The sequence below is a fragment of the Sinohyriopsis cumingii genome, unplaced genomic scaffold (assembly GCF_028554795.1).
Source record: "Sinohyriopsis cumingii isolate HCF-2022 unplaced genomic scaffold, ASM2855479v2 utg001747l, whole genome shotgun sequence".
Classification (NCBI taxonomy): domain Eukaryota; kingdom Metazoa; phylum Mollusca; class Bivalvia; order Unionida; family Unionidae; genus Sinohyriopsis; species Sinohyriopsis cumingii.
In genome coordinates this window covers 668,083-683,221 of record NW_028316043.1, presented here as the reverse complement: position 1 = coordinate 683,221, position 15,139 = coordinate 668,083, and positions in this window count along the sequence as shown.

The window sequence follows — 15,139 nt, the reverse complement described above, 5'->3', positions numbered from 1 at the left end:
ATTTTACATTAACCTAATATTCATTAGGAATTTGACACACCAGAAAGTTCAATACTGACAAACAAACGTACGAAATATACAGGTCATATAACTGTCATATACGGCCTGTCAGTCACTTTGCCATAAACATTTAAATTGTAATCCCACGTTTAGCATTAAAGGTAGAAACATGAAGTTGTGATAGGTTGAGTATAATGACTTTAGAATAAAATAATTAAACGAAACATTACAATTTTTAATTTGTCTTACCAATTGTAATTTTAGAAATCTGAACATTTAATTTTTAAAATAAATGCAACATTGTATCGTATGTGTGGGCCTGATACTCATAATGTATGTATTGCTGCGCCGAATGCAATTAGAAATTTGGGATACTGTTTAAAATGTATCAGAGAAATTATCTATAAAGTCAGAATAAGGCTTTTATTCAAAAGGTATGAACACATATTTCTAGCTGATATTTTGCCTCCAGATTATTACAATATTTGTTATGGATCAGGTAGTTATTGATGTGTTATTATAGGATGATTATATGAAGAACACATCTACTTGTATGGCTTTCAGTAATTGTTAATAAACAGTTATGTGTTAACTGTTGAGAAGATGGAAGTAAAGACTACAGTATAGACTATACAGTTTAGGGAGGGAAAAAGTTTCTAACGATATCTAAAGAAAAGGGATCAAATGTAATTTCCCCATATCTGTTTAATTTGGATATAACACAATATGAACAACAAATAAGTCTACATCTAAGTCATTCGTCACCTACTAAATAAGAGAGGAGACTACACCTGAATGTTACTACTATAGTTGGTAGTGAATGGAAAGTATATGATTGTGAAATATCAGGCAAATTTATTTAAGGTAAATTGTAATGAAACTTTTATATTTGCATTCCATTCCAATTTCAAGCTTATTTATGAAGTCGTTTTGATTTTCAGAGCAAACACGATTTGTGACGAATCAAACTAATTGTGTCGTGTGTCGAACTGTTTTGGAGACAACACTTTTAAACTTGCTCTATCTTTCGTACATGCATGAATTTTTCAGTGCAGTTCAAATATATATTGTTATCATACAAGACAATTTCTATCAAAAATATGTTCAAAACGTAACAATATAGACAATTTGCATTTTAATAGTATTTAAATAAATAAAGTGACAAAATTATAGTTTAACGTATAATTAAAGTTTAATACAAATTTTACCATTGAAACTCACAAATGGTAGACAGCAAATATGGCTAAAAATAGCATTTAAAACAAGTGGTTGGTTTGAGTCTGTACAACGTTTCACTTCTTGTCCAGGGGTAGTGAAGCACGATAGGCTAGCAGTGAATCTCGCGGCAATTGCAATATGCCTGTTTAATTGTTTATAATTTTAAACATTAAACAAACAATGAGATGAGCTATATTCCAGATTTCTTGTGTAAGGTTCTCAGCATGTAACTAGATATAATAATTGTGGACTCATTGTATTGACACCAGTACCTAGCAAGTGTACATCGCGTTTTAATGTCATCACAACAGGTGACAGTATAATAGGAAAATATATCCCCAGGCAAGCTCTACCTTACCTAACTCTTTAATGAAGACCTGGTATATTTAGGACAATCTATTGGATATTTCTTAATGAGACCTTTCTATCCCCACCTGCTTTAGCCAATCCAACTATTCCACCTTGTTCTAAATACCAGGCCAGACCTGAAAAGATATAACATGTTTTCTATAATCTTATGCAACATTCAGGTGTAGGTAAACGAAATAGGTCTGTGCTAGTAATGGAGATTAATAAATTATATCAAGGGTGCAAGCACAAGAATAGCATTAACCCTGAGAAAGTGACACTCGGAAATGTGAAGCAATATGCACGTATTAAAGTGTCTATTGATTAAAAAAATATAATGTTTCTAGAGCTATGTTTATCCGATCGCATGCTAAATAACGAATAAGGTACACTAGCTACGAAAACATTGGAGGCAATGTGGGGATTGGGATGTTTGATACCAGTATACAGTGAGCTTATTTTACATTGCACTATTTTAAAAGAAATTACAACAAGCCAGCTAGCTCATGACTTAAATAACAGTTTTGGATATTTCAAGTGCATCCAGCCAATGATTTGCTTTACACATCAGCTATAGATGCCAATACATATATATCATTGATTAATAGTGAAATTATGATCACAAACACTCGTAAACAAGGATTATTATTAGAAACTGTGGGGCATGTAGTATGTGCTTATTTTGATCATATAATCTCCTGGGACATTTCAATTGCAACTTTGAGACTGTCCGTTACCAATTATTAAAAGGTATGGTTCGTTAGGTGATATTAGCTGATACCACCACATCGTAGACTTTCAAAGTCTTCAATAATAAGAACCACCGATCCACGGGAATCAACTGATGCGACAGTTTTCTCACATAACGATATAGGCCAAATAATAATAATGATAATAATGAGGAATTTGTATAGCGCCTAATCTTCAGAAGCTCTAAGCGCTTTACAACATTAAACAACACCTATAAGATAAAAAAATAATAATATTATTACAAAAAACAAGCAACATGAAATTAGAAATACATTTAAACATAAAAAACATGCTGAGAATATTTCAGGTAAGAACCATTATTAGGTCTTTAAGTTTGTTCTTGCAGTAGAAATAAGTGCGTTTTGAGAGCACTCTTGAATGTGATCACTGTGTCTTTGTGTTTAAGTTCAGTGGGCAATTCATTCCACGTTGCTGGGCCCTGCTATGCAAAAGAACGATGTCCATATGACTGTGTTTTCATAGTGGTAATAATGAGTATACGATTGTCAGAAGAGGAGCGTAAGTATATTGCTGGTGTGTATACATTGGTGAGGTCAGATAGGTATGTTGGACTAGAGTCCAACAGTGAAATGTAGCACAGAGAACAAATTTTGTGTTTGATTCTGGATCGAATGGATATCCAGTGTAGGGTGCAGAGCAGCGGGCAGGTGTGGTCTGATCGTGGTACTCTAAGTATGATCCGAGCAGCTGTGTTTTGAACTTTCTGAAGTTTCTGAAGTAGACATTGAGATGATCCAGACATAATTGAGTTACAATAGTCCAGTCTAGAAAGTACTAATGAACACAAAAGTGTTTCAGTGGCATCAACTGAAAGATATTTGCGAATTGTTTTTAATGCGTCTCAGCTCAAGATATGCAGCCTTGTATATGTTCATGATATGTTAGTGCAATGTGAGAGTACTGTCCGGGGTAACACCTATGTTTCGTACTGATTGTGTGAATTTAATGTTGGCGTTGATGATATTTATTGTTTGAGGTAAAGGATGTGAATGAGAAAGTCTTCGTGGTATGATCAGAATGACCTCAGTTTTATCATCATTCATCTGCAGCTTGTTACAAGTCATCCATGACTTCACATCATAAATGCACCTCTCTACACCTTGGATGGTAGCATCAACTTCAGTTGGGTCGCTAGATTTGTATATTTGTGTGTCATCAGCGTACAATTGGCGAGACACTGGATCATGATCTATGACACTTGAGGGCGACTGAGTGTACAGAATGAAGAGAACAGGTCCATGAACTACCCTTGTGGAAGACCACAACATAGATCAACTGGGCTGGAGTGTATTCCATTTGCAGATACAATTGGTGTCCTGTTAACCAAGTAGGACTTAAACCAGAGTAAGGCTGTATCATGAATGCCAAGTACATGCTGGAGACGGTGAAGTAATTTATCATGGTCTATTGTGTCAAATGCTGCAGACAAATCAAGGAGGGTGAGAACTGTAATCTTTCCGCTATCCAACGCAAAGAGAATGTCATTAACTACTTTTAGAAGAGTAGGTTCAGTACTGTGGAAGGGCAATATGCAGAGTGTACATTGCTAAAAAGACTGTTTGAATTTAGATGAGGTACAAGCTGGGACATAACAACCTTTTCTAAGATTATTGAAATGAATGGGAGATTAGAAACTGGGCGGTAGCTTTTTAAATCGTTATGGTCTAGAGTTGGTTTCTTCAGCAGAGGCTTTACATTGGCAGTTTTGAAAAAAGATGGGAATTCCCCAGATGAGAGAGAGGTATTAATGACATCAGTTAGTAAAGGCAATACTGGATCTAAGCACTCAAGCACCAGTGATGTTGGAATTGGATCAAGTTCCCATGACTTTGGTGCACTCTTCATCACGATTGTACGTACGAAATCCATAGAGACAGGTTCAAATGCTGCTAATGGTCTTAGTAGTGTAGTGGGCTGATTTCTGGGCAGTGGCAGATGCTTTATCTGCTCGGGAAATGGACGCACCCGCCCATCCACGAGCCTTCTGCTGCCTTGCAGGTCGGCTTTGGTTAACCAAAGGCTAAGGGAGTAAACCCCAAAAGAAAATCCGGAGTGGAGACCCTAAGGCAGCTGGACGATGTACTACATTCTCTTCTGGCAACTCCTTGGTCTGGAGAGGGATGGGCTTCGCCAGACGACTTTTGCCCAAGACACGCTGATAATGCTGGACAAATCTGAGCTTAAAATACCGGATCGGACGTCGCCAGGGTCAACAAGGACCGCGCCTGCCGTTGTCCACCTGGACGGAGGTGACAAGTGTGCTACTGGTACTATGTATAAAATCAGAGCGAGAGACAACATTGCCATCGCCACCTGGAACATTAGAACTCTGGCGCAAATTGGAAGACTCCAAGAGTTGACACATGAGCTGGAACACTACACATGGCACATTCTGGGACTATGTGAAGTTAGATGGAAATCCCTAGGAGAACACCAAACCGAAGATGGGCATATATTATACTATAGTGGAGAGTGTGACAAGTCCATAGATGGAGTAGGCTTCCTTGTAAACAAAGCCATCAAGGTATCTTCGCTTGAATGCTGCCCCATATCTAACAGAATAATTTCCGTTCGTCTGAAAGTATCTCCCTTTAACATCACAATTATCCAAGTCTATGCTCCAACTACCGATCATGATGATGGAGAAATAGAGAAGGTTTACAACAAACTACAGGGTATTCTAAACATGGTCAGTAAGAAAGATATCCTCATCGTCCAAGGACACTGGAATGCCAAAGTTGGCAAAGATGCTCTAAACGACTGGGAAGTACATTGTGGACCTTCTTGCAATGAAATTAAAAATGAAAGAGGGAGACGGCTGCTCGAGTTCGCAAGCTACAACAACTTGGTACTAGCCAACACTCTGGGACAACACAAAGTTTCACGATGCTGCACATGGCACTCACCAAATAGAACCCATCACAACCAGATCGACTACATACTGGTTCTAAACCGTTACCGATCTGGCATCAATAGAGCAAAAACAAGGACATTCCCAGGTGCTGATGTTGCGAGTGATCACGACCTCGTGATTATGAACTTCCGAGTGAGGCTGAAGAAAATTAACAAGCCAAAGAACATCAGGCTCAAATTCAACCTTGAACAACTGAAGGACCCTAAGATCTGCAAGTCATTCCAAGCCACAATTGGAGGAAAATTTGCTCCACTCCTTGTGATGGATGGTGATGTCAATGAGATGACAGACACCTTCAACACAGTCATGACAACAGCTGCCAAGGACATCATTGGTCTCCGTCGCCCGAAGAAAAACCCCTGGGTTACAGAAGAGATTATGAAGTTGTGTGATGCCCGAAGAGAACTAAAAAACACCAGACACACAACAGGGGCATGGAAGTACCGAGAAATAAACAAGAATATCAAAAACAACTTGAGCAAAGCAAAAGAAAATTGGATTGGACAAATGTGCACAGAAATGGAGAACAGTCTGATAAAGAATAACAGCAAAAAGGCATTCCAAATTGTGAAAGACCTCACCAAACAGAAACAACCAAGAGTTAGTACCATTCAAGACAAAAATGGAAATGCCTCACAGAAGCGAGTGACATTGCAGAAAGATGGACTGAGTATTGCAAAGAACTCTACAACCATCAGTCCACAGAGACCCAGAGGTGCTTGAAGTTCCAGACTCCTCAAATGATGATAACTTCCCCATTCTCAAAGAAAAGATGGAGTCAGCAATAACAGCACTGAAGAATGGGAAGGCAGCTGGAGTAGACAACATCCCAGCTGAACTTATCAAGAATGGGGGAGAATCACTGAAAGAGCTACTCACAAAAATCTGCAACAAGATCTGGCAGACAGGTGAATGGCCAACACAATGGACCCAGTCAGTGATTATAACACTTCCCCAAAAAAGGCAATCTCCAGCTGTGCCAAAATTACAGAAATATCAGTTTGATCAGCCATGCTAGTAAAATAATGCTGAAGATCATCTTGAACAGACTGAAATTGTGTCGTGTGTCTAACTGTTTTGGAGACAACACATTTAAACTTGCTCTATCTTTCTTACATACATGAATTTTTCAGTGCAGTTAAAATATATATAGTTGTCATACAAGACAATTTCTATCTAAAAATATGTTCAAAATAAAACAACATAGACAATTTGAATTTTAATAGTATTTAAATAAATAGTTAAAGTGAGAAAACTACAATTTAACGTAAAATTAAAGTTTAATAAAAAAATTTCAATTGAAACTCACAAATGGTAGAGAGCAAAGATGGCTAATAAATAGTATTTAAAAACAACTGGTTGTTTGAGTCTTTTACAACGTTTCACATCTTGTCCAGGGGTAGGGAAGCAATAAAGGCTTACAGTGAATCTCGCGGCAATTGCAATATGCCAATTGAAATGTTTATATTTGTAAACACTAAACAAACAATGAGAAGAGTTATATTCCAGATTATTGCGTTAGGTCCTCGGCCTGTCGCTAGCTCCAATATTGTTTACTCAAATGTTCCATTTTATTGACAACAGTACCTAGAAAGTGTACATTGCGGTTTAATGTCAGCACAACAGGTGACAATAAGATAGGAAAATATATCCGCAGACAAGCTCTACGTTACCTAACAGTGCTACGTAACTCTTTAATGAAGACCTGAGCCATTGAGTTGAGGATCTACTTAGCAGTGTTGTTACATTGACTAATCCTAGTATATTTTTTGCCGATCCATTGGTCGTTTCTTAATCCGACCTTTCTATCACCACCTGCTTCAAACCAATCCATTTATAACACCTTGTTCTAAATACCAGGCCAGACCGGAAAAGATATAACATGTTTTCCATAATCTTATGCAACATTCATGTGTTGGTTAATGAAATAGGTCTGTGCTAGTAATGGAGATTAATAAATGATATCAAGGGTGGAAGCACAAGAATACCACTAACCTTGAGATAGTGACAAACGGAAATTTGAAGCAATTTGCATGCTTTAAAGTGTCTACTCATCTAAACAAATATAATATTTCTAGAACTATGTTTATCCGATCGCATATTAAATAACTAATAAGGTACACTAGCTACCACATAGTTTGAGGCAATGTGGGGAATCGGATGTTTGATACCAGTATACAGTGAGCTTAATTTACTTTGTACTAAATTAAAAGGAAATACAACAAGCAAGCTAGCTCATGACTCAAATAACCGTTTTTGATATTTCAAGTGCATCCAGCCAATAATATGCCTCACATATCACCTATAGATCCCAATAAATCTATATCATCGAATAATAGTGAAATTATGATCACAAACACTTGTAAACAAGGATGAATATTAGAAACGTTGGGGCGTGTACTATATGCATATTAAGATCAATTGTGTTAATGTAATTCATATGATCTATTAGAACATTTCTGTTGCAATTTTAAGACTGTCCGTTACCAACTTTTAAATGGTATGGTTCGTTAGAAGGTGATACTATCCGATACTACACCATTGTAGACTTTTAAAGTCTTCAGTTATAAAATGTTACATAAGAAAATTCATTATGGAAATAATATTGTAGGATATTGCTAAATGCATGCCTAATAGCTTAACCACAGGTACAACGACATTGTTAAGTTAAAGGTTTGTAATATTTAGGATATGGATGACAGCATGTACCTGAGCTAAAATGTTGTTGTTTTGGAGCTTAACTCCATTTCGCAGCACACAATAGGCTATGCATGACGACCATTATATCTGGTGGAGGAAGAAACCGGGAAAAATTGGTAAGGACCACTGATCTACGAGAATCAACTGATCTACTGACAGTTTTCTCACATAAACACATAGGCCGACTCGAACCCACGCAGACAGAGGTAAGATGGCAGTGTTCGGTAGAGGCGAGCGCTTTATAGGCCGACTCGAACACAGCAGACAGAGGTGAGAGGGCAGTGTTCAGTACAGGCGAGCGATAGACCGAGTCGAACCCACGCAGACAAAGGTGAGATGGCAGTGTTCGATTTAGGCGAGCTCTTTATAGGCCACTCAGCCAACTAGTACCTCTGCTGATATAAATACCGTCCTGTTAAATGATCTTCCTTTTCTACTGTATCATATATTCGTTCGTCGTTCAATATCTATTTCAAATATAGCACATGTTTGTTTTTAATTAAATGTATTTTACCCCCTTCTGTCAAACTTATTTCAGTATTTGTATTTCTTCATCTGTAAACGTTATTTTAATGTCATTTTTTCTTCAACACCAAAACCTGCTATTTCATCGAAAGCTAATGCTATATAGTGAATCCATTTGAAATACCGTTAAAAAAATCAACTTGTACTTATAAGTATTTCAGTGTGTTTCCATTACGTTTGCTTTCTATAACATCAGTGCATCGAAAAATCTTTCCGTTGTTTATATAACGTGGAATAACTATTATTAAACTTAGTTTTACTTTGAGGACTTAATACGACCTTAGCTACAGTCTTTCCAATTGTCATGGAATGTTCATTTTAGTTTGATCCCTGTTAATACATTTTCAATAATATAGTGCCTGCATAATGTCATTACTTTTGCACGTCCTTCCAATCATTTCTATTTTGTGTCACGGTGTTCCATTTCAACAGTTGATATTTCATTGTTAGACAGTAAGATTTGATAGTGGAATTTGTATTTGCGTAACATTCTGACATTGAAACTACAATGTAAAATCCGTGTACCATAATATTCGTTAATTTCATTACCTCGTTCATTATGTCATATGTCCCTCTCTTTCCAGGATCGTTATCAAAATGAATTGGCAACGTATTACATGTATTGTGTTGAATAGTATTTATGAAGATTATTTGACAAACAAGTGATATGTATGTAAAATATCTGAGTAAATACACCTACATTTCTGTTATTGGTGATAATAGAGATTATATTGTGACGGAGGACTTAGTTGCAATTGCAACAAGCGCTTATTGTGGTAAAATAATATATTTTCCTCGTACACTATATCAAAGTATGATCATTGGATGAACTCTGTTTGAAATAGAGTCTTCATCATTTAACACATCAATTATTATCCATATAGTTTATCAATAAGAGATTATCAGTTGATTCCAATAATTGTGAAGTAGTTGCACCTGAATCTAACATGCGTTTGCAATTCTTGTGTAGGCGGTGTATAGGTGTGGTGGAATATAGTCGCCTGAAGAAATAACGTGCGAGAAAATATACACATAAAGTTGCATATTTCTGACATAAAGAAACGTGTAATTCCATGTGCTCAAAATCTCTAAGCTTACAAATAGCATTTCATAGTCACAATATTAATATATGCCGTGGGTAATTAAACACAAAGCATGACGCATGTATAAATTTGATTTTGAAATCAATACTTTTTATGTTTCGTTTTGTTACGAGTTTATTATTTCATTAATTAACACTGCATGGTCTTTGCGGAATGTCTAACACAAAACTGAGGTTGAATTTTTAGAAAATAAGGTTAGATGTAAATTATTAAAGGGTTTTTAATAAATCATCCCTGATGAATTTCAGGTTAGAAAGGTCAAAATATTATATAAGAATCTGTTTATCTAAAGAGTTAGAATAATCTGTAGCATTTGAGAGTCCTGGTTATTATGTAAGTTGGATTATTGTTATTGTCGCACGAAAATATTTATACAGGAAATCAATGAATACATAGCTTGTAAACATGACAAACATATCCAAGTGAATGTATAAATATTGGTATTATATTTTGTTCATATCAGTAATTGCCTCAAAAATTTCAAAATTTTTTTATACAAAATAATCAGTTCCTCTCATATATTATTTAAAAGTAATTACTAATTAATTCTACAAGATAACTTCAAAGGTCACATTTAAAACTTAAACACACTTAACATGTATACATATGGCGTCTGTTATACACATACACGGAACTTGTTGTTTTAACCGATTTACCTGTTTGTTTTTCTTTATTTCTTTCCATTTCACGACTATAAATGATTTACATGTACAATGATGTGATCCTTCGTTTCAAGCAGTTTTTGTAAAATTAGGACATAATGTAATAGCTTCTATAAGTAACACCCCACTCTTGGATCTTAGTATTTTTAGAAACAATGTACTTCAAGAATGTGTAGTTTGATATTCAGGGTAGTCTGTGATACATTTTATATTGCTGTAATTCATATTTTACAAATATAAAAGCCAGGGAAAATATTAAACAGCTTGGAAATAACTGCTGTGTCAGACCCGTTGAGGGAACCCAAATAATGATATGATCAGTCTTTGTGGAATCCGATGTGTTATTGTGGCCCAGAAAACTGTTTGCTATAGAACTTGCAAAAACGCATTTTTGTGTAATTGCATATTTTAGCTCAAAGGACTTGGTGAAATGAAAGCACAGTAACTTGGTAAAATATTGTCGTATCGATTAGTTGGTTACGATAATGTGTTTTAGCAATATATCTATGTAATGCATATTACACAAATATTAGGGAAATGTTTGTCCTGACCCGATGAGAAGTAAAAAAAAACCACTTTATAATATAACAAGTGATAACCTGGCTCAGCCACATAAAGATTTTAAGCAATTCGATTATAATAATTCTAAGAGATGTTGATTCTCATCATGGAAAATTCAAGCTACAATATGCACCACAGTCTAAACTTATCTGAAACATTTTCTCTTTAACACAGAATATATTTTCATCTAGAGTAAGCCATCACATGACTATGAAGGAAGTGAAAGAAAGATGCAGCACCAGATTTTATGTCGAATTCATATTATTTTGTACAAAATTGTAGTAATTTTCGTTACGCTATCCATGATAATGTTAACTGACTTCTTTGAGAACATGTGTTGGGGTCGTATTAAAATAATGGTGTCAAGTGTAAATTTAATATACATGCAGCAAATAGTCTCCATTTTAATTATCTGGATAGCGTTTGTAATCGTTGTGATGAAGAATGAACAATGAGAAAAATGCAGTATATTTCAGACCTCAATTATTGCACACAAATAACAGTTATGTAAGTTATTTAGTCTACTGGAGAAAAATAATCAATAGTATCCAAGCGTTGAAGACTTGGAAATGCAACCCGTACATTCAGAACTTTTAGAAGTCTAGCTGCTAGGGGCGAATTCTGACGCTTGGTGGTATTTTAATATCCCGCACCAAATGAAGTAATTGTTGTCAAAGTGCACGTCATTTTGTGTTGTTCATTATCATGGAAACTAGAAAAAACATAGTATGACATGACTTTGATATCCCTATGAAATGTTTTCACAAAGCAGTGATTTTGAATGCATTTTATTTGTCTTTGTTATGTATTAATATAGGCCAAATGACATTGACCGAACCTATTGGTAATGTCACTTAAACTGATTGTAAGAAATCAACGGGTCTAGACATAATTCCCTCCAAAACTCTAACAAATCATCCATTTTCTCAATCTCTAAGTTTTGGAAGAAGTTTTTAGTTATTTGTCCTTTAAAATCAATTTACAGAAGTATTGAAAATACCAAATATATTTGCAATTCTTGATAGAAATTAAAAGAATAATTTATGCAAATATGAAATCTTTCTGTTCCGCATGCAACTTCAATGTTATTCTAGAACATGTCCTGACGAATCTTTTCATATATCTCAACATGTGTATTCTCCTCCGAATCACAAATTCACGATTCCGACACAAACTTTCATGTCAATCTGCATTGACGAAATATATAGGCAAGTGGCTACAAACAATAGAATCAGGCGAGCCTAGTGGCTCAGTCTTCGTTGATTTAAAAACAATATTCAATTTTCTTGACGATTACGTACTCCTTCAAATGCTATATGCCTACAAGTTATGTTCAAACTCAATTACTTGATTGACATAGTTTGTCATTAAAAGACCACATGTATTTGCACTGGTATATATATTTTCGTTCAGAGTAATATTGTAAGTATTGTTAATCATGTTTCCATATTACGACCTCTATTTTTCTATTAAGATAAATGCTAAAACCCACTGCATTTCAAATTAAAATTATAACCTGTATATAGTTGGGTAGGGTCTTTATAAACATGTTTGCCATACATTTATAATCACACATCTTAAGAGAACACTTATGGAATTCGTCTGAATCTGCTTACCGTACAATTATTGCACGGTTTCCGATTTTTCAGAATTGTATTACTTGGGTGAGAGAGTATCGTATTGTTCTCTTATGAATCTTCAGTAGAAGTGCAAAATTACACAATCAAGGTTCTCAATATGGAGGTTCTCGTTTTATGACATGCGCAGTGAAGATTTTTGTAATTAAAAATCAAATAGAATCGTACTCTTTGCTTTTAACTTTTCATAAAATAGTAATATCAACCGTTTTGTTTACCTTCCGTAATTGAGTTTTGCTCATGTTTTTTTAATTCATCATACGTATGAAAAGCAAATTTATGTCATGTATTATTATATTTGCAAAAATAAAGATGTTAATGTTTGTGTTCATAGATGTACGTACCTTTCAATATTTATTCCAAACATGGATTTATTCATGTACAAAGTATAAAAAATCCCTTATTGCCTATTGTCTCAATCTACCATTCCGTTCTTGTTCACACATTCATAACAAAGTGACTTTAAAAGTTTCATCGTACTTGGTTTTCGTACTGAATTTGATCCTACTTGGTTCCCGTACCGAATTTGTCATTGGTTTTAGTGTTTATAATTTCTTGATGACTACTGGATTAATTCGTTCTTTATCACATGTCAACCTTTGCTGTATTGATGATAAATATCACAAACTGCAATCTTCTTAATATTTTTCTGATACTAATGTTCATAGCGAAAAGGTAGGAAGATGCATTGGTACGTACAAATCTACTTCTAACACATCATCTCTTTTGTAATCATCTTTCTGTTTCACTAAACAGACATTGGTCATTTTGAATTTCATGTTTGGTGCCCATTTAAAGCATCTGACACTCATTTATAGAGAGATTAACCAAGCATAACGCAACCTAAGGACAGTAGACACTATATATCCTCTTGATTAAAATATATCCTCTTCTGTCATCTTTGCTTCATTACATTTATTTCATTATTCTTTATATTTGTTTAGCTATTTAATTGTTTGAAACATCCAATCACCATTTACACATGATGAATCACCCCAGAAAACATAACATGTACAAACATATGGACATATTGGTTTAAATATAACTATATGCAATAATGCAACTTAGTACAAACATATAGACCTATTTTTAAAATATAACGTTTACTAAATGTAACCGTTTTAATATTATTTGACATTAATTCTTCTGTTTCTCTGATATTTATCAGACATTGCTTTGAGAAATAGATGAGAATTACAGATTTAAAAATTGAGAACGAAAGGTTTCAATTATTTAAGATACGTATTGCATTATGTGCTTCACTTACGTATCTTCTTGTTAAAACTTATGTATGTCTTACTTTTTGAGCTACTTATTCGTCCCCTTCTATGTACCTATTGTTCAAATTTATCACGGTATTTGCAATATAATGTATTATATATTCTTCTATATCAAAGTTACTTCAATATCTTTATTTCTTCAGCTATTAAACTTCTTTCATTATCGCTATTTCTTCATCAAATGAATTGCTATTTTATCAAAATTATGTAAATAATGTTACAGTAATGCCGTTTGAATTACGTTTAAACAACCAACTTCTATGTTTAGGTGTTCTTCAGGCGCTCTTTGTCTTTAGGGCATCGATAAATTGTTGATTATACCAGTAATTTTAATTATTCCTTTCTAGTAACTATTAATAAACGTAAGCTTTATATTAATTCAAGTATTTAAATAGTTGGATGTATTAGTCATGTTATTTGTAACTCAGTTAATAATATTTATTTTACTGTGGTAACGGCATAATGTCCATTTCCACGCTGCTTCACATATTCAGTATTTTGTGGGTTATTTATCAATTAATTATTCAATCTGATAGTAAGAATCATTTATATTTTATTTGTTAGTGATAGATTATCTTAATTTTGTTTTGCATATCAATTTAACATTAAAGCTACGTTCACACATCTTTTGTACTAAACCAACGTTCAATTTCGTACGTTATCAATTAACTAACTTACTCGTCTCTGTTAAGGATCGTTACTAACATAAAATTACAAAACTTTTACATTAATTTGCTGAATAGTATTTATGACGTTTATTGACATACAATTGTGCTCTGCGTGCACAACTCCGAGCTAAATACCGAAATGCTCATTATTGGTAATTCACATCAAGAAAGCAAAGAATGTAATGAGAAATAAACCCAACATCAAACTGTTTATGACTGATGGATATGATACGATGCCAATGAATAATATCACGAAATAAGCTGGATAGGAAGTAAACTGATTAACAAAGTGTGATTACGACTAGAATTAATATATGTTTCAAACTGCAAATCTTTTGTGTGTGTGTGTGTGTGTGTGTGTGTGGTTTGAATTTTTAACGCAGCTTTAACAATTGTTTCAGTCATATCGCTACAATGGATACACTGTGGCAGCTTATTGTGATGTCTAGAACTGGAACATACTGGTGCGAATATGTAGCATGATGTCCCACCTATATATCAAAACGTCTCTGGGAACAATTCGTTGGTTAAGTATGTAAATTATATCTGGTAATGACTATACATAATTAAATAGATCAAAATTTATGGAAGAATTAAAAGCTATTAATGACACACTTTAGCTTAAATATTTCTAATGATCTCAATAATTAAATATTTTGGATGTTAACCGTTTGATTGTCGTCTTGCAAATAAAATCGTAAAGGCGCTTGCATATATTTAGGCTTCAGCATTAAAGAATATGCGTCATAGGT